At 36.5% G+C, this 19,324-nt stretch overlaps 1 protein-coding gene across 2 annotated transcripts in view; it reads left to right on the top strand.

The window, feature by feature from the left end:
* Positions 1-19,324, top strand: part of LOC129725813 (homeotic protein Sex combs reduced) — a 219,558-nt gene that overhangs the window by 160,329 nt on the left and 39,905 nt on the right. The window contains exon 1 of one of the 2 annotated variants that reach the window (XM_055682101.1): positions 5,652-6,185. The exons of the other annotated variant lie outside the window; for it this stretch is intronic. The gene's annotated coding sequence lies outside the window, so the exon portion shown is untranslated. Of the gene's footprint in view, positions 1-5,651; positions 6,186-19,324 lie in introns of those variants that run through there. 2 annotated transcript variants of the gene reach the window in all.

Here is a 19,324-nt window from a genome sequence, read left to right as displayed (position 1 = left end):
TCCATAATAATGGTCTATGTAATGATTTTCGTGTCACATTTTCACCATTGAAATCACATAAAAACATAAACATGTTACGAGCGGGGGCCTAGTGTGGTTGGTAACGTCTCCGCCAACCACGCTCGACACCTGGGCTCGAATCCCACCGCCGACATAGGTGTCGATGGTTGTGAGGTGGCGTGATCCACTCACAACCAACCCAACTGGTCTAGATTCAATCCTAGCCGACACCGGGATCACGCCTTCCATCGCATGAGGAAGTAAAGCCGTTGGCGCCGGTCCGTTAATAAACGGGTCGTGAGTTAGGGTCCTGGGTGTGGAGTCGCCTCCCTGGGCGTCGGTGATTGGCCACAACAGTGGCGGAACTAGACCGACGGAAAATAAGCGAGAATAAAAAAAAAAAAACATGTTACGTTTATCGAAACAATATGTTGGTCTAGTTTAGGCATTGTTTAGGTGAGGTTTAGGTTCCGATCAGGATACAAAACAAATTTTCGCATTTCACTAATAATTCCAGCTTTGAAGCAAATATTTCGCACAAGAAGTGTTCCTTCATAAAATTCAGATGTTTTAGAAGCATTTTACTAGGGATGGGCGATACTGTCTGAAGTATCGATACCTGAGTACTCGAATACTTTTGCACAAAACGATACCAAGTATCGTGGTATCGGTATAGAAAGTATCGATGCCAGAATACTCGATGTTTTTGGCCAAAGTATCGATACCGTTGGCATCGATACTGGTATCGCCTATCCCCAATAGAAGGCATCGGTGGTATCGGTATCGTTTCAATGTATCGTTGGCAAAGTATCGATGTCGCTACTCATCGCTAGCAACGAGTATCGATGCCAAAATACTCGATACTTCGGCTCCATGTATCGATACCGTTGGTATCGATACAAGTATCGCCCATCCCTACATTTTACTGAAATATATACTGGCCCGGATTTGAGGGGGGCCAAGAAGGCAAATGCCTCGGGCCTTCCGACTAGAGGGGCCCGCCTAGTCCTGGGCCAGACATGAAGACAGAGTGGAGACCTTTATTGTTTGCTCATCGCCTTCCAGCGAAGCGTCAAAATTTTGTTGCCTCTAATTTTTTTAAGCAGAGGAAAATGGGGCCCCACTCAATTTGATTTTTTGATATTATTAGTAGATTTCCGCAAACAAATAAGTCTATTTGTATTTTTTTTCAACTGCATTTTTGATTCATCTAAAAAAATGCGTTTTTGTTGCCCTGAACCTATTGTGAAAACGTCTCAAAAAATATTTTTCTCATTTTTTCTGATTCTTTTTTCGAATAATGAAATGTTGGTAGGCTTAGACATGCTAAAATAATTTCTATGAATCATTTAGTTCAAATTTTGAAAACACAAATTTGTAATATTTGAACCTGAACAGTAGCTTTACAATAAACCAACATATGCTGGGAGTACATTCGGCTGAGCAGTCACAAAAGAAAGTTGAACGACTTATATAGCTGACAATAAACATTCAAATGTAGTTCATGCTTATTTGTTCATTTATGTCAATCATTGTGGACTAAAACTTAAACTTATTGCTGAGAAAACACACAAAGTAATGAAACTGCAGTGATTTTTTTCTTAGTATATTTCGTAACATCGTTAGATCAGTAACTTCACAATATTTATTAAAAAAAACTCACACTATTACCTGGCTCGTTCAAGCATATTCTGTTCTATAACAATTCAATACAAGGATTTTTCGCGTTTTCAATGGGCGTGTAGGAGCAAAAAGGTTGAGTTTTTCTGGCAAATTTCCCGAACTGTGCTGTGAAACTAAACCGTTAACCAGAGTGACCACAGCAATTTCCCTTCTTTTTTCCCCTTTTGTATGATATAATATTGCATTTTTTTCACGTTAAGATCCAGAACACTCTTTTGAACTAAATGAAGAAAATGTCAACCTTGTCTTGTTGGAAGTATTGAATATCTGTAGTATCGAATCCTGAATACTTCAAGACGAATCAACACAAGAGTAACATCATTAACAAATAAAAAGAAAATCAGAGAGCCTTAATGGGAGCCTCGCGGTGATTCAGGGGTCACTTCAATTGCTACAGAGAGATGTCCCTTAAACCTAACCCTTTGTTAGAAAAAATTCTGTGTAAAAAATTTTACTAATATCCGTGTATAGAGTTTCCACGAAGTTGCCTCTGTCAAATTCAAGTAAATGTGAAAATAACACTAAGTTATAGTTAGACCTTCGATTCGATAGTTTATTTATTTGTTAGCTTATTAGTTCTCTTACCTAACATAGAAATCGAAATAGGAAATTAATTTCTCAAATTGACAGGAATTGTGCGGACTGAAGAGATAAGTTGAAAAACCAAATCACATGTTTTACGGAAGCTGGATCTGATTTTTCCATAAGCAAGGGTGTACCTTTTGAAATATCCAGTCCTTTTCGTGTTACGATGATTTTCTGAACAGTTATTTGTTTTACAGACACGTTATTCATTTCTTCAAGTAACTGCGGGGAGTACTCAAAGTTCCTCATTTCGTCGCTATTTCTATATACGAATCAAGGAAAGTCCGCAAACTTGTTGCTAACTTGCTTTGAATCAGTGCTGGCAAATTATTTATATTGCTTGCGAGAAGAAAAGTTATTGGATCTTAGTTTATCGTTCGCAAATTAGTGTAAAATCTAAATGGGAGCCTTGTGGAGCTCCATATGTCACATCAAGCGGTACAGAAAGGTGTTTCTTGAACCTGACCATTTGTTTCTTATTCGTCAAATCCAATAAATCCAACTCACATCCAAGTTCTTTGAATTTGAAAATAAGCATGAGAAAATCTACTCTGTCGAAAACTTTAGATTGCATAGAGTTTCCACAAAGTTGCTTATCAACAAATTGAAGTAAAATGGTGGCTGTAGACTTTCCCTTGTAGAGACCATGTTGGTTACACGTTATGCGGTTCTTTATAGTTTCAAAAAAATTGGGGATATTATTGCAATTGCAAAACAAAAATTTTACGAAAACTGGATTCAAATTTTCAACAAGTGAGTGCATCTAGCTCTGGAAGTTTTGTTACATCCTGTCCCTCTCGCGCTGCGAGGATTTCTTGAACACCTAGGTACCTGTTTGTTTTATGTTTATTAAAGTGCGAAAAGTACTCGAATGCGGTTTAAAGAAAGTTCACAACTTAGATGCAGATTTGCTTTGAGACATTGCTTACAAGATAAGAAGTTATTAGATTAGTTGGCAAATAAGTTCAAAATTTGCTTTACTGAAGTCATTTGTATATTCAGGCTCATAATTAGTTGGTCGTGATTTCTCGATTTCAATCACTAGAAGAAAGAATCAATCAATCATTGCAATAAGAAATAAAATATAAAAGGCATGCATAACTTGTTCAAATTCGAAATTTTATATATTATTTTACTTGAAGCTGGTGGCCTTATTATGTTCTTTCGACTAGAACTTGAGTTTGAGATCATCCCAACTGATGACGATGAATTTAGCTTTCCATTTATAATACGATTTAACTTGTCCGATAACGTAATTGTATGTGTTGTCTATCGTCACCCAGTTAACAATGCGCAACAGTTTAAACATTTTTTTGAATCCGTATTTTTAGCAACTGATAACCCATTGCGTTTGATTCAAAAAATATAGTAGATAATAAATTTTCTGATGTTTGAAAAGCATTTCATATAATCGATCATGCAATACTTTGTATCTAAACTTGAAATACTTTTGGCGTACCGCAGGAAGGATTTTTAGACCCTTCACTATTCATGCTATATTCCTATTCACGTTATAATACACGTGCTAGTTTTCGTTCGTGCATAAATTATGGTTTTTTGTAACTTTTCTTTATCAACAGAAATAAATCTAGTTTTCGAAAACTGTTCTTACTTTCATAGATTTTATCAATCTATATTCTAAACCATAGAGTATAGAACCAATCAGCACTCTTTAATGCTAGTTTAAAACTCACCACTCACCTGGCTGTGGGTCACCGCGAATTCTTCTCCAAACCTCAGTGGGTCATCGAAACCAGTCACCGTGTAAACTCGGCGCTTTTGTTTCCGAAAACCCCCAAAAAAGGGCTCTAACAACGCCCACTTGTGCGGCGAACAGAAAAAAAAAAGCGCATGCGCGGTTATGAATTATGTTTGCCCACTAAGGTTACGGGAAGGAGCGGGGGGTTCACGAACGAAAGAGAAAAATAGTGTGGTTTAGATTTCGTTTGATATTTGAATGATTTAAATTATGGATTTGTATTGTACGTTGCTATGTACGGTACGTACGTTGTTTGCTGGGTATTCACATCACATCACATCACATCACATGCCCGGCCGACTTGGATTGTGCCTTGAATAATTCAGAAAACAATCATGTTGATCTAGCGGCATGGAAAGAAAAGCAGAATGTTCAAATGGTTATTTTTCAGCCACCTTCCTGATGAGGTAATAATCGGTACAAAAAGAATTGTTTGGTGAATTTTTATGGGTGACATATTGAACCTTGTTTTTTTTTTGCAAACGAAAATACTTTCCGAAAACTAGTTCCAGTTATTTGATAAACGTTTGAATAAACAATGAACACTAATCGTCTACAATAAAAGGTAGAATTACCGCTGAAGGAAACGTAAATGATTTAGATTAAAATTCTCAAAGCCACTAACCAAATGTGCCAACCCATTCACACCGGTTAAGTTCTGCTTATCACCCTCCACCTTAATAGTAATGGGCGCGAAAAGGCAGTTTCGCTTCAAATTGGAATTAAGCTCTTATCGATATTCTCACACTTATCCTTATTTGTTCCTGTTCGCACCAGTGCAATAAGTTATCGCTTATTATAAGCAAGTAGCAGCAGAAGCCACCTGCATAAGTAGGTACCTGCGCAAATACCATTTCATGACACTGTAAAGTTTTACTGTCAGCAATCATCTGGCATGGCATACTACTAATCATATTATGATGCAGATTACAGTCTTCCAAACAGTTTATGTCATCGAAGCAATCCGTACGATAATTTATGCTGCGGTTACAGGTTGATAGCGAAGCACTCCACTCATACAGGCGACTTCCAGACAGTGGAGTCGACGAAACAACCCCATATCGATGTCTCTGTCTGGCAGTCACAATCCAAGCGAAGGGGGCGTGTTTATTTTTAGCATGCTTTCCTGCTCTACGCATGCCGTCTTCGTTCGTCTCATAAATCAGCGCGGCTGTTTTTTCCTCGTGACTCGAAAGGTTCACACGAACACAGTCCCTGTGACGCTATGAACGAAATGTGTGGAAGACGATTAAAAATCGACGAATCGTGGAAATTCAGGGAAGGCTTTGAAATGGTTGGCAAGATTTTGCTTTGTATGAGGAAAAAATTGCCAAAAACAAAAAATGTTCCATAGCTTCAGTATTATGTGTGATACAATTATTCCGCAAACCTTCGTCGACCATCCCGCGTTCAACTCTAGAATCGATGATCGATTCGCTTCTTGCATGTGTGCATCTGCGCACAACGGCAGTAATTCTATTTTTAATATATATACACACGTGTATACACACTCTCAGCACGAACCGGCAAAAAGCGTGCACAGTGCGCGCACACAAACGCAACCGTGCGGCTGCGAGTAGTGAAATTTTCACTCCACATGATGTTGGGTGAAATAACAAATTCCTTGAAGTAGTTAGTCAAACTCAAACATTGGCGCATTACACACGTACAGTTTTCCGTGGGCCGAACGCATGGAAGCGTGTAGTTTTGATGCTCTCGCATACGGTTTTTGTGTTATTCAAATACTAAATGGATTAGCGATCAACAGTGATGAATTTAGAGGTGTGAATAAAGAGACGAAATTGTGCAAACCAAAATACGAGTGTGATTTTTAGGTTTTACGGATAAGCATAATGCGTCAAAAGAAGGAAAAACAATTCATGTAATAGCAAAGTGCACAACTGTAGATTGTAAGTGAAGTCCAAATACGCTAGAATACTTGAAACATCCAACAGTGATAAGTGCACACGATGATGGGAAAACTACTTTAGCGGTGTCATCAAAAAGTGAAGTTCTGTTCAATCTTGACTGCAGAAGATACTAACAGCAACTTTGAAAAAATAAACAGAAAACGGAAAATCTCAAGTTGAAATTTTTCCCGGACTGGAAAAACTGCGAGGATTTACCGCGGAATAATTGAAGTTCTATTTCTTGCAAAGTGAGTGTTCAATCAATCTATCATAGTCATTTCCATGGCAACGGGACTTAATACCTAATTTTCCCAACCTCAAAATATCCAAAATCAACAACTCTCTTCTACCGGAACTCCGAACAACTCAATAAAGCTGTGAAATTGGCAAGTGCCCTATTTAAAAAAAAACGTAGATGCATCTTTTGATATGCATTGCGATAGAGACGCGATGAAAGGAATTTAAGGTGAGAACTCACCACGCTAACCAGCCTGAGCCTGGAATAATTATTCCACAGTGGAAGCAGGAGAGTGGTGAGGAGGTGGAATGTCTGAGAATCTTGTTCCATTCAACATGATCAACCTAGTATGTGATCGAGAGCTGCCTAAGGGGGGAACTTGGGAATGTAGATTTTGAAAGAATCGATCGGAAAAGCACTTGACGTTAAACGTATCATTAGATTGGTGCTCTTTTGTGAACATTACCAGGCTATTATAATCATCACTGTTGAGTACAAGAAAAAGTGCCGCAAAGCATTTGACAGTGTTACCTTTCTATTGTCAAGTGAATCAAGATCCCTTTTCCCCTTGAAACTCGGGGTCTGAAACTCTTGTCTACTTTACTGAGCCGCATATAAAACGGATTGTAGGTATTGAAGTCGTCGTTCTGTGCTTCGCAGGGTGCCGACTGTTGACCCTCTTTCGATTCCTCTGAAAAGTATTGAAGTAGACAGCTTTATCTATGCTGCTTTCTTTGGGGAGAAATCTCAAACAAACAATGTCTTATTGCATGATAATAACCATTTTTGATTTTGGAGGAAGACATCTGAGGGATTCTTCCCTATCCATTTATTAGAATGCATGGGGATTTTCCAAGCATTTAACCTGTATTTAAACTCTCTAGGTAATAATCTCGAAACATTCCAGAACACTAGTTTAGTGATCGAATTCCAAAAGACACCCCGAAGGACATGAAATTTTTCCCAATGACGTGAACCACACTCTCGTCTGAACTAGCTTTGGCGAATTACACGCTAACGCTGCAAGTACCGCAACGGTATCCCCCGTATGAATGTCACTCGATGATTGATGATGACGCGAAGGAGTCGCCACACTCTGTAATCGCATCCGAATTGTTCCGGTAGCAATTTCATCACTGTCCAACGACTGTCACAACCGTGTGTCAGTGTATGTTTTTTTTTACCATGAAAACATGAAATATGTCCTTGCTACGGAATCGAATTCGGAACATTAATTTCATTTCCAATGAAGTAGTGGAATTGCTTTTCGTACAATCCAACTGTCTAACTATTGTCTACTGAAACTTTAACAATAATTTAATGATTAGTGAGTAGTTTACTATTGAAAGGGTTTTTTTTGCCCCCGTTTTGTTCATTTACTGTTCTTTATTTACGGTTAAACAAACCTCACCTGAGCTGTTTCTTTGTACAAGAGTAAAGCAAACCTTAAAATTTATTAGAACTTTTTGGCAAGTATTTTCTCTACAAATTCACATGTTTCAATTAATTTTATTACCTCACTTCTTGCGAATGTCTTCTTGCTGATAAATCCCACAATATTTCTCTACCACATTTTAAAAATGTTAAAGAAAAATGAATAAAAAATATTAACTTTTCTGTTATCAAAATTCTTTTTTGACACAGAACCTTGAAAAAGATAAAACAAAGGTTAGACTTTATTATTCCGCTTAAGATAGGATAGCGAAACGTTTATTTTATGGAAGTAGAACAATTTTAAAAAATATCTCTTTTAAGATTAGGAATTTCTCATAGGAGTATGGATTCCAGGAGCATGTAGAGGCATTCATTCCATTTTCGATAGTAAAACTCACATCATTTAGCTGAGTTTCACGCATTCGGGTTATATGAGTACGAAATGAAAAAGGTTGTGGATGACTTAAGTTTTCATACATTATTAATATATCTCGATTACTTCGAGTCTCTATATTTTACTCTAAAATTTAACCTGGTACTCTGCAGACATAGCAAAACTAAAATAGTTTCATCCCGAATAACCCAATCTGCCGAATAGTCGAATTTATTTCATAAAACAAATAATTTTGGTTGAAAGGCGGAAAAGAATTAGTTATGCTTTGTATATTGCTGTTGAGTGCATTTTCGAAAACTGAATATAAATTATTCCATAATTTAAAAAAATTACATCGACAGCTGCATATACACTCAACAGAGATTGGCTTGGCAGAAATAGGAACGTTATGAAAAAAGAGAACGTTTACTGTGAGGTTATGAATAATATTAACATAGCCTTGGTACAAATTTTTTGCACGCTCACCATATGACAAACATAATTCTGGACAAAGCTGCGAAGACTTTAATATTTATATCTAGAAATTCAGCTGGTTTTAATGAATTGGTATTAAGGAAAAAAATATATTGAACTTTCATCCGTCTGTTGATCTATTACATATACGCAAATTTGCAGATAAAATGCAATTTAGGCAAATAGTAGAAAAATAAATTAATTTTAAGCAACCTCTTTCTGTCTTCGTATAACAAATTTATTCAATAGCGTACGAACCACTCACCATTCAACTGATCTATTTTCTGCGCCCTCTTTGTATGGTGTCGAACCCTTGTTGATTACCGTTTTGGAGAGAGCAGATTTTTCAATGTTGTATAGTGTAATTTTTTCCTGAATTGAGTTCAGTTTAAACGTAAAATGTTCAATATATTGTAGGTCCTGAAAATGGTCCCATCAAAGGACCGAAACGTCGGTGATGCGCATATAGCAACGCATTTCATTAGATTTCAAAACGGGAAAACCAAAACCCCTTGTATCAAAAATCAAATGAAAAAAATGTGTAACAAACATGTGATTCTAATTGCATAGAAAAACCGCATGTGAAATATCATGAAAACAGATTTTATTATGGGAGAAGCTTTTTTTTGTATGATTCAAAAAGATTAGGACCGGATGGAATCGCCTCTGGGTTCCTGAAAAATTTAGAATTAGTATCATTTACTTTGAATGCCTTGGACAGTGGCATCCACGTAGAAACTTTTTACACAGACTTTAGTAAGGCATTCGACCGCATCGACCTAACATTATTACTTTTCAAATTGTAAAAAATAGGAATAACCGATAGGCTTCTAAAATGGCTTCACTCATATTTAACGGAACACAAACAAATTGTTCGCTTTCAAAACGTGTGTGCTGATCCCATTCGTGTCACTTCTGGGGTCCCTCAGGCTTCCCACTCAGGACCTCTTTGCTCTATTTTATATGTAAACGGCATTGCCTTCCTACTGAAACACCTGAAAATATTTTTGTATGCAGACAATATGAAATCATCATCAATATGATTCATGAAAACAACTGAATCCAATATTCATGGAAATAACTGAATAATATTCCAGAACGAGATCATTACATTCAACATTTGGCGCAGGAAGTCTTTACTCCAACTTAATGTGAAGAAAAGGTAGAAAAGCTCAGACTCCATCAATGACATATTTTTAGTAAACCAAATTGTAGAAAAATGCAAAATAGTAAGGGACTTAGGAGTAATTCTGGACGCTAAGCTCACATTTATAGAATATTTCAACACAATTATAAACAACTTGCAATGCTATACTATAACAACGACATTTTCTCTGGCCGTGTAGAATCTACAACATTACTTTCGCAAATAAACTTTTATGCTCCAAGTCGAAATCATTGAACAGGAAATCTTTTTTATGGAAAAACATGCAGAACAAACTATACGAAAAATAGCCCAGTCAATCGCATGATGCGCAATTATAACTATTATAGTAAAGTGATCGACACAACAATGTCCAGAAATCAGTTAAAAAGCAATTAAGTATTAGGAATCATGCACATCAGTTAAACGTTGTAATCTATCTGTATTGAATGTAGTCTACATGAGTTTGACGAAATAAATTAATAAATTGATTGTGGAGGGAATGTATGGTGTAATTTCTTCCTAATGTAAGTTAAATTGTAACGTAAGATGTTCAATATGTTGTAGGTGTTGAGGATGGTCCTATAAACGGACCGAAACGTCGGTGATGAGCGTATAGCAATCAACGCATTTCATTAGACTGTAAACCGAAATACCGAAACCTCTTGAATCAAAAGTCAATTGAAAAGCATATGTAACAAATATATGATTCTAATTGCATTAAAAAATTCCATAAAACTGATTTCCTGATTCCTGTGGGAGGAACCTCTATGGTTCTGTTTATCAAAAGTTCAAGTGAGCCTGGATGAACAATTTTTTCTGGGTAATTCAAATCCTTCAGCTGCTTGTAACCATTTTATTTATTGTTCTATGGAATGTTATATTAATATCAATTCAAATTAGTCACGCGACGGTGAACTAACAAACCTTCGAATTTCTTTGAGGTTTACAAAAAACCAAGCCTACATTCCGTAGTCAAAACTTGAGTTTCTGTTCATCAAGCAGGGACTTCACAGCTTTTATAAAGTTTTGCAGCACAACCAATTGTGAGGTGCAATTTTGAATTTGAAGCTCATACTGAAATCTATAGACCGCTTTCAAAAATTCAAAGCAACTTAGAATGAAATTGAGATTGAACTACTTAAAATTGTAGCAATATAACCTGCACGTAGAAATATTAAAAGACTTGATTTTTTCTATATGTAATTACATATTATAATTTACGGTTATTTTTTTGATAGTTAAAAATAATGGTACAACATGAACTAATCATAATTTACAGCAAAACTATAACAATACAATTCGCTCCAAACGATTAGTCCAGAACTAATAGTGTGGATTGCAAACTACACAGGTAGGCTCGAAGATAGAACTTACTGAAAAGCAGTTAAGAACTTACTGAAAAGCAGTGATCATTATATTCTCGTTCAATTTTGAAAACAGTTCCCACCTATCGATTCGCTTTGTTGGTAATTAATAATACTTTGTATCTTCAATGCAGTAATCGTAAATCAGAGACTATTTTATAAGACTAAAGTTGATAACAGAGCATTTGAAAAGGCACGATTAGAGTCACATATTTGACAGACAAATCTGCATAATTGTAGAGGCGAACCAGCCAAACGCTGAAAGCCTCTCTAATAAAGACAAAAAAAAATCTGCATAACTTTGAAGTCTTGCGCAGCCGTCGATAGATTCCATCAGCAAGTAGATTTTAACATTATCTGGATCCACGAGGCAGCAACCGAATGACATATGATTGAACAGTGAGGAAAGTAGCGAGCCTAGAATGCTACCTTGTGGTACTTCAGAGCGACTCCAGAGCGGATTCGAAATCCACAAGATTTAGATGATCCCAACTTGACGTTAAACTTGCGAGAGCGTAGATGAGAGCTAAGCCACGAAAGCAAGCAAGATGACACACCTAGTTTGTTAAACCAAGCGAGCAATATTTCATAGTCGACACGAACGATTGCCGCTTTGAGATCAGTGTAGATGGCATCAATTTGATTGCCCTGCTCCTTGGGGCGCAAAAACAATGAAGCAAACTCCAATAAGTTGATTGTAACCGACCGGTCTGGATAAAATCCATGCTTTGAAGTGGACTTGTAATTATTTACACGGAGCATCATATGTTTATAGACAATATTGTGATAAAGTGATTCCAAGGCAATGCTCCACATTCTGCCTATCAACTCTTTTAAACATTGGAAACATGTGCGATGACTTTTGACAATCTCCCAGCCAGTCTCGAGGTACGATCCTGTCCTAACAAACACAGTCGTCGTAGGTTCGAATCTCGACTCGGGAGAAACGGTTAGTGTCAGTAGAATCCGCAATGCCGCAATTGTCCTGTACACTAAACAGTTGGCTGCGAAGTCTGTGCATAATGAACAGAAGGTCGAATTCCGAATCGGAATGTTGCACCAAGGCTTTGCTTTGCTTTTTTTGTGCGTTGACTTCCACCTTTACAGAAACGTGATTGGAAATTTCAGCACCTCACAACCAGGGTTCTGAATACTCCTCTTCGTTGGAATGTGTATATGTAAAATATTGCTCTTGATACCAGTAGGCAGTAAACATGTGTTGTATATGCATGCAACTCATAGTTTTGCTTGATTTGACACAGCTCTCAAGAAAAAACTAATCAAAGGTAGCCATTTTCACAACCACGAACTTTTATAAACTTTATAACTTTTATGGTGCACAGAAAAAACGATAACTTACACATCTCCGATTGAGTGAGCACAGATTTTAGCTGCTTTAAAATCTAATTGTGATTACGAACGAATCCTTTACAGAATGAAATTGCTCTCGGGTGTTGTAGGATCTCGTTTGCTTTGCCTAAATAATGCAGCTGGCATAGCTTGGCTACTAGTGAAGATTGATATTATAGCGTTTCGCGTTGACGCTGTTGAAAGAGATTTTAAAGGCTGTTCGCATCTACGCGAACTTACTACTACATAACTACATAACTACATAACAAAATGTGCGTGATGAGCAAAAATATTTCCTTCTTTCTTGTTCGCTTGGCAAAACTAAACAAATATGTATCAGAAACGCCGTCAACGCGAAATTACAAAACCAGATTACATTGCATCATGGTTAGCACAGTAGCTGGCAGAGCAAAAAATGACACTACAAACTTGTGAGCAGAGCCTATCCAGCCGATCGGCATGAATTGTTATCAGATGCTTCTCTGATCGATTCTTCCTATCTCCGTTCGAAAAGAGCATATATATAATAGCGAACCTAGTATTAATACTGCGAAACAGCACAGTAGGACATTGAGCACCAAACAGTTTTCCCCAACGAACGATTGCGATATTTTCATCAGCTAACTTAATCGCTCTGGCATATTATTTCATCAGGCGAAAATGATAAAAGATTTGGTGTACTCGAAAGCCTGCTCACAACACGCGATCAAAAGAGCGGCAAAAAGTTAGATGAAAATTTAAATGCCTCCAGCAGCATCAATTTGCAACGCTTGTTTTTTTCCGGTGGTGAAGGTCAGTCTTATCGTGGGCGTGGAAAAAAAGATTGACTCTTGACAAAATAAACTATCGACTACCACTTCATACCCTAAAGATGCTCCAAACATTGATCGAAACGTTGATGTAAAAATTTGAGAAACACAGCCTGTATAAGCAAAATTGAATACAATCGGCAAGCTCTCAGAACTTCTGAGTCATGAAACTTGGCATACCACGACACACACACACACAGGGACAGCCCCATGAAAAAGCTCGGACAAAACCTTAATTTTTTTTCTGGAATTAGATTCCCAATCGATATTCTGGAGAAGCTAGAATTCTAACAAAACAAGAATCAAGCATAGGTTGTAAATATTTCGGAAGTTTTAGCGCACCACAAGGTAGCGCAAGTTGGGGTTAAACATTTGGTGAAATTAGTACAGTAAGGTCCTTTTTTACGCGTTTTTTACTTGGATTACTTTTCTTCATTACTTATTACTCAGTACAAGATGTCGACCTCATTTCAAAAACATTTTTCATTTCAGGCCGAGAGTAACCATATGTTCGTTTTCAAAAAAAAAATACAAATTCTGGTGTAAATACTGAAAATTTAAAACATAGCACAGGGTGGCCACTCTAGCGGGAAAAACGGGAAGAAGCCAGGAATTTCAAATCACCGAAAAAAAACTGGGAAATTAAGCTTTACGCCGGGAAAATCAAGATTCTGCAAGAAATGTCAACGTAAAAATCTGTAATTTTCTTTGCATAATAATCTCATTGGCATGAATCTGCCAGTTATGGAAAAGCTGTTTGTTGGTTTTAGCCAAAGTCAGCAGCCGCTTCGTAGCAAGATCTGCGTTGAATAAAATCAAGCTTGATTAGGCGAATAAAAAAAAAACATTTAAAAACTCGTAAGATCAAGCAAAAATTATTTTTCAAAGTTTCCGGCAGAACAACAACGAAATTTCAAGACGATTCTTTTAGTATGTGTTGTACACTGTTCAAAAAAAGGAGCTTATAGTTATCGAATTCTGTCATGATTTTGTTCAGAACTACATCCATTGTTTTTACACACTTTTTGCTGTGATTTTTTACGCGTTTTTACGCGAATTTCGGAATGACTGTGGTCTACCATTCAGATTTCCAGAAAAGTCGCGTTTTACTCTGATTGTTTCAAATAAGTGTGTGCGAAATTTCGAGTTTCATGAAATTAAACGAAATTTATCGAAATTGAGAACACATTTTTTTAATAAATAGATAGATACGAATAATGATTCCTGCACCAATTTTTTTGCTGTTACAAGCTCTAATTAAGGTCCGAAAATGCTTCAAAGCTATGACCGTATGAAGTTTAAAACAATCAATAGTTTAATATAATTTTCTTAATTTCCGGGATTTTCTTGAAATTTCCACTTAAATAAACTCAAAATATCGCTAAGCCTTCTGTTGACTTATGAATCAATAAAAAGATTCACTTAAAATTTATAAATTCTTGTCTTTTTTTGAAGAATTTCGAGAAAAATATCGTTCAGTTTCGAGAACCTCAAAATTTCGCGAAATTTTGCACAGCCTTAGTTTCAAATAATATTTTTTTCAAATTGTTTATTCAGAGTGTTGGTTGAATTTATTCTACGGGTCTGAGAAAATCTCTCATACATGGCATTGGGCCCAGCTCGAAAATTTTGTTAGTTCCAGAATCGATGTTTCTCGAAAAAAATTGGTTCGAGATAACAGACCTCGACGTTTCGTACATTTGTAAGACGTTCGCCATAAAAAAAAACACAATTATGACAATTTCCTGTGCAACTTTTCATCGGTCACTCTAAGGCTCTTCTTCCCGGAATCTGAGATTAAATTATGTATGAGGACTTCTAACTTCTAAGCCCTATCGCAAAACGAAATTCGATGGTTAAATTCATTGACACTCTAATACAGAAGATCAAAAGCACGTTGACAGAGAGCAAAGGCAGAAGGAAAAAGGGCGAAAATTGTGCAATAGGTCTCTATGAAAGTACTTACTTAAGTCGCTAACAGCTAAAAGCGGAGAAGAAGAAATATTTTTCTTTGTTTCATATCACGATTTGACAAGGACATAAAAAACATGTGAAAATTAATGTTTTTCTCATATTTTTAAAAAATTAAACACCGTGAAACTTCATCGGGAAAACCGGAAAATCGAAAATCGATTTTGAGTGGCCACCCTGATTGCATTTTAGCCACTAGATTGACCACTATCATATTCAACCGAGGTTCAAACGTTTTAGGATGGTTTTCTTCGTTATATTTTCAACTCAAAAAGTCTTTTTCAACGCGGTCCCACACAAATTTGGAACGCATCCCCCGCGTAAAAAAGTCCTTGGTGTAAAAATATTTCGATCAACATTACCACCCCACAAAATGCGGGTTTTAGTGTAGCATGTTTTTACGTATAAATCATTTCGTTGTAATTTCCTATGCCGACAGCACATAACTGAGCTGCTACACATGTAGGCAAAACTCACTTTGTTTCAAAGTAGTGTGTACTTTTGACTCTGCCTGTTCGACTACCTATTCTAAAAAACACAGTTTGGGAAAGTAAACACAATTATTTCCGCATAATCACACAAGTCATTCTCTTTGTTACTATTTCAAAGGGAAACTAAAAGCCAATAGAACATTAATATGATTTTGGGTTTGGAATATATATTTTGCCTGGTGTACCCGTGTGCAATGCACCGGTTGCACCTATGGACGAGTCGCCCCTGGTGTGAAGCGTAAATTCTGTCATTTTTTAACGGTTCATTCATGCTTAAGATCATGCTTTTTTATATTGTTGATTTGTTTTGATTAGAAGTAATGTTTGGAATGAATGAAAAATGATTTAAAAGACGATTGATAAACGTTTCTGTGAACTACTAAAATTCAATCATTTTTGTTACAATTTATGATCTTTACGTCAAGAGTGTGTATGTGTATGTGCGTGTAAAAGGTGATCCAAACCATTAAACGACTCAAAAAACTTAACTAAGGACACCAAATCTCTAAGATTTGAACTTGAATAACTAAAAGAAGAGGCAAATGCCAAATTAGGCAAAGTCTCTTTAAAAACTAAAAACAAACTAATAGAAATTCACTTTCAAAATTGAGCGATCTAGATCAAATAGTAAAAACAAAAACAATATCGCACGCTTGCCTGGGGGGCTAATGCAGTCTCGATCAACTAGATTAGTTGAGAGAATACGTTATCGATATTGTTTTCGGCACATTTTGCATGTTGTAGGATAAGTACAACGATAAACCGTGCCCCAGTGCTGGGTCGAGAAAATTTCCAGTTCGAAAAGACCCTCGACCTGATCGGGAATCGTACCCGACATCACAACCGTGTGGGAGAGCTAGCCGACCGACATCGCTAACCACAGAACCACGGGGACCACTCAAATAATAATCCAGCGTAATAAATGTTGTAAAATAAATATGCAAAATATTCAGCCAAGCAATTTTCCTAAGAACACCAGACCTCTGGTCAAGTAGATCGGAATTATTTACCATTAAATGAAGTTTACATTACAAGTTACACAAGTTTTTACAGGTTTACAACATATGGTGCAAGTTAAAAGATAGATCGCACTAAGCCGAATAACTTTGACGAAAACACCAATATTATAAGACTTATATTTGAGACGTTTCGGACTTTCGTCCATCTCTGTTTATGATACGCCCCAGTGTACGACATCTATAAAATTTTAATAATTTTCAATCAAAATAGTATCAGCTGTAAGTTGCGGAACTTCTTTGCCACTTTTATACCCTCTCTGCTGAGTTTTTTAACCTATTAATGACCTGGCGAACGTTTTATTAAACTCTCAGAATATTTTTTGGAGATAACTGAGATGAGATAAACTTATTCCGTTTTCTGTATATGAAAGCTATGTTGGGTACAAAAAATCATACTGAGCACCCCTCTCCTCCCATCCCTTTCTCGCAAATATGTTCGAAAACAATTTTTTTTTTCAATATATTGTTAAGCTGAAAAAATGGCAGAAACTATTTATGATAATGATTTCTAGCAGCAATCAGATGACCTTGTTTTTATGCCATTTATTAAGGCTCTGCAAACACTGTTTTTTACGCTTGGGCACAATATAGTGTAAAACGAACAGTAAAAAATCGATTACAGTACACTTAAAAAATTATTGAGTTTGCTCTAAGACAAAAATGTTGCAACTAGTTAAGTGATTCTGATGAAATCATCCTTCTAATCTACTTACATGTTTCAATTGTATGTCCATGTTTTTACTCTGATAGGTACAGCAAAGTAGAAATAAATAAATAACTTAAAAACAGCGAGCGATATTATTTGACATGAGAAGTCATAGGAATGGTTTCAAGTTGGATTGCTGACACTGTCTCTTCCGAATCGTTATTCGAACATACGATTGGTTGGAATTCGAGTTTTTTTTTTTCAATATAATTGAAAAAAAATACTATATTTAACACCAAACCAATTAACTTTTCATGAATAATTCACATATATGAGTTCAACATCCAACACTGATACGATGCAGCTTGCTTGCTTAATTTTGTATCGTTTTTCATTTCAGCGGCAGCTTTCCTGTCACCAAATAAAGTAACTAAAAAGTGTATGAAAAAACAAAACATACAAGTTGGATAAGTTTGAGTTTGATTTGTTAATTCCTTTGTGTGGTTAGTGGTTGCACGTTTCGAATTTAAAAACAAGGAGGGACAGATGCCCCCGTGTAGATAGTTTTGAGCCGTTGGTTTTGAGCGTCTGTTGAATGTGTTTTTTTCTTATAATGTCCAACTGTATACAGCCTCCTTTTTAGTATTTATTTTACTTTCCACTTACAATTTACGTTCACTCCTATTTTTATCACGAAGCATAGAGTTTTCGGTATATACCAGTATTAACTTATGAAATTCATGAGGAGCAAAAGGTGATAACCAATTGGTTGGATGTCAAAAAGTGTTCCCAATCTAAAAGATTTATAACATCAAACGAGAATCATCTCTTTGGTGGCTCTTTGTACATACGTCGGCCTAGTGACGGGGCACTGTCCGAGTAGATATCATTTAAAGAACTTTGGCCGGGTTTAGGATGATATCTGTCGCTTTTGTGATCTGCTGTGCAGTTGTGGTGCATTATTTAAACGATCAGATCAAGGTTTCTTGGCAGTGACTGTTTACAGCCCAAAATGATTTGGTCTTTGAATCCTGGAAAGGTGATTGGCTCTATAAACCATATTTTGCCTGACCGGGCATGTACCTGATCACTCAACAATAATGTTCTGTTATTTTACAAGGGGACACGTATAGCAATTGACTGGGATATATTACAAAAGTTCACATGAATGGACAACGTAATACTGATTCCCTAACAAAAAAAAATAGTATCATTTACCTAAATGTAAAGGACATTGGTAGCCACGTCGAACACTCGAAACTCTATGTTCAGTGAACTTTTTCATTTCTACTATAAAATTTTTGTCAATTCAATTTAACTCATTCAATTCAGTCTGCAGTTATTTATGTAGTTTACGGCAGTAGAGCAATTTGAAAATGCCAGTGCTTTTATTTATCGATATACCACCATTCTCTAGTTTCTTATCAACACACGACTATTATCGGTAGAACGTAAGGAACGCAACTCATCACACTACGAAACAAAATGCATCAATTGCAGTTGGAAGCCAAGAGCCAAAAGAACAAAACGAGATGTTTTATTAGCCCAATTACATGTTTGATTACTGGAATTGAATTTTTCAGACAAAAAAAACGTTCAGTAAAAGCATTTTGTTTCAGCATACTTAATCGTTCCTCCAGCTGCCGGAAGGAAGTGTGACTGCCATTGGCGTGTTCAGGGTTCAAACAAATACTATTTTTATTCATCATATTATAATTGTAATCAGAATTTCTTCTTTACTAGTTCCTTTCTCGACAGCTAACCAGTCACAATTTATAGATCTCGATAGTAATTAAAATAAATCATCTAGCGCGAATCGAAAACTGGTTAAAACCGTGCAAAGGCTGCGAAAAACAGAATGCAGAAATTTCAAATCGGTCGCCCATCGCAATTACATCGAAGCCGCAGTACGCAGAAATCCACACAAAGCGTTGCTTTATATTTGAATAAATCATAAACACATGTGCACCGAATATGAATGCGATGTAATTGTCTTTGGCATAATGTTATCTGAAACAACTCTATGCTTTCATGCCCGGGTACAGGCACGATTGTTGGTACACCCTTTCTT

This window comes from Wyeomyia smithii, chromosome 1 (assembly GCF_029784165.1).
Source record: "Wyeomyia smithii strain HCP4-BCI-WySm-NY-G18 chromosome 1, ASM2978416v1, whole genome shotgun sequence".
Taxonomy (NCBI): Eukaryota; Metazoa; Arthropoda; class Insecta; order Diptera; family Culicidae; genus Wyeomyia; species Wyeomyia smithii.
The sequence above is the reverse complement of the archived record's forward strand: the minus strand, read 5'-3'. Positions and strand labels throughout refer to the sequence as shown.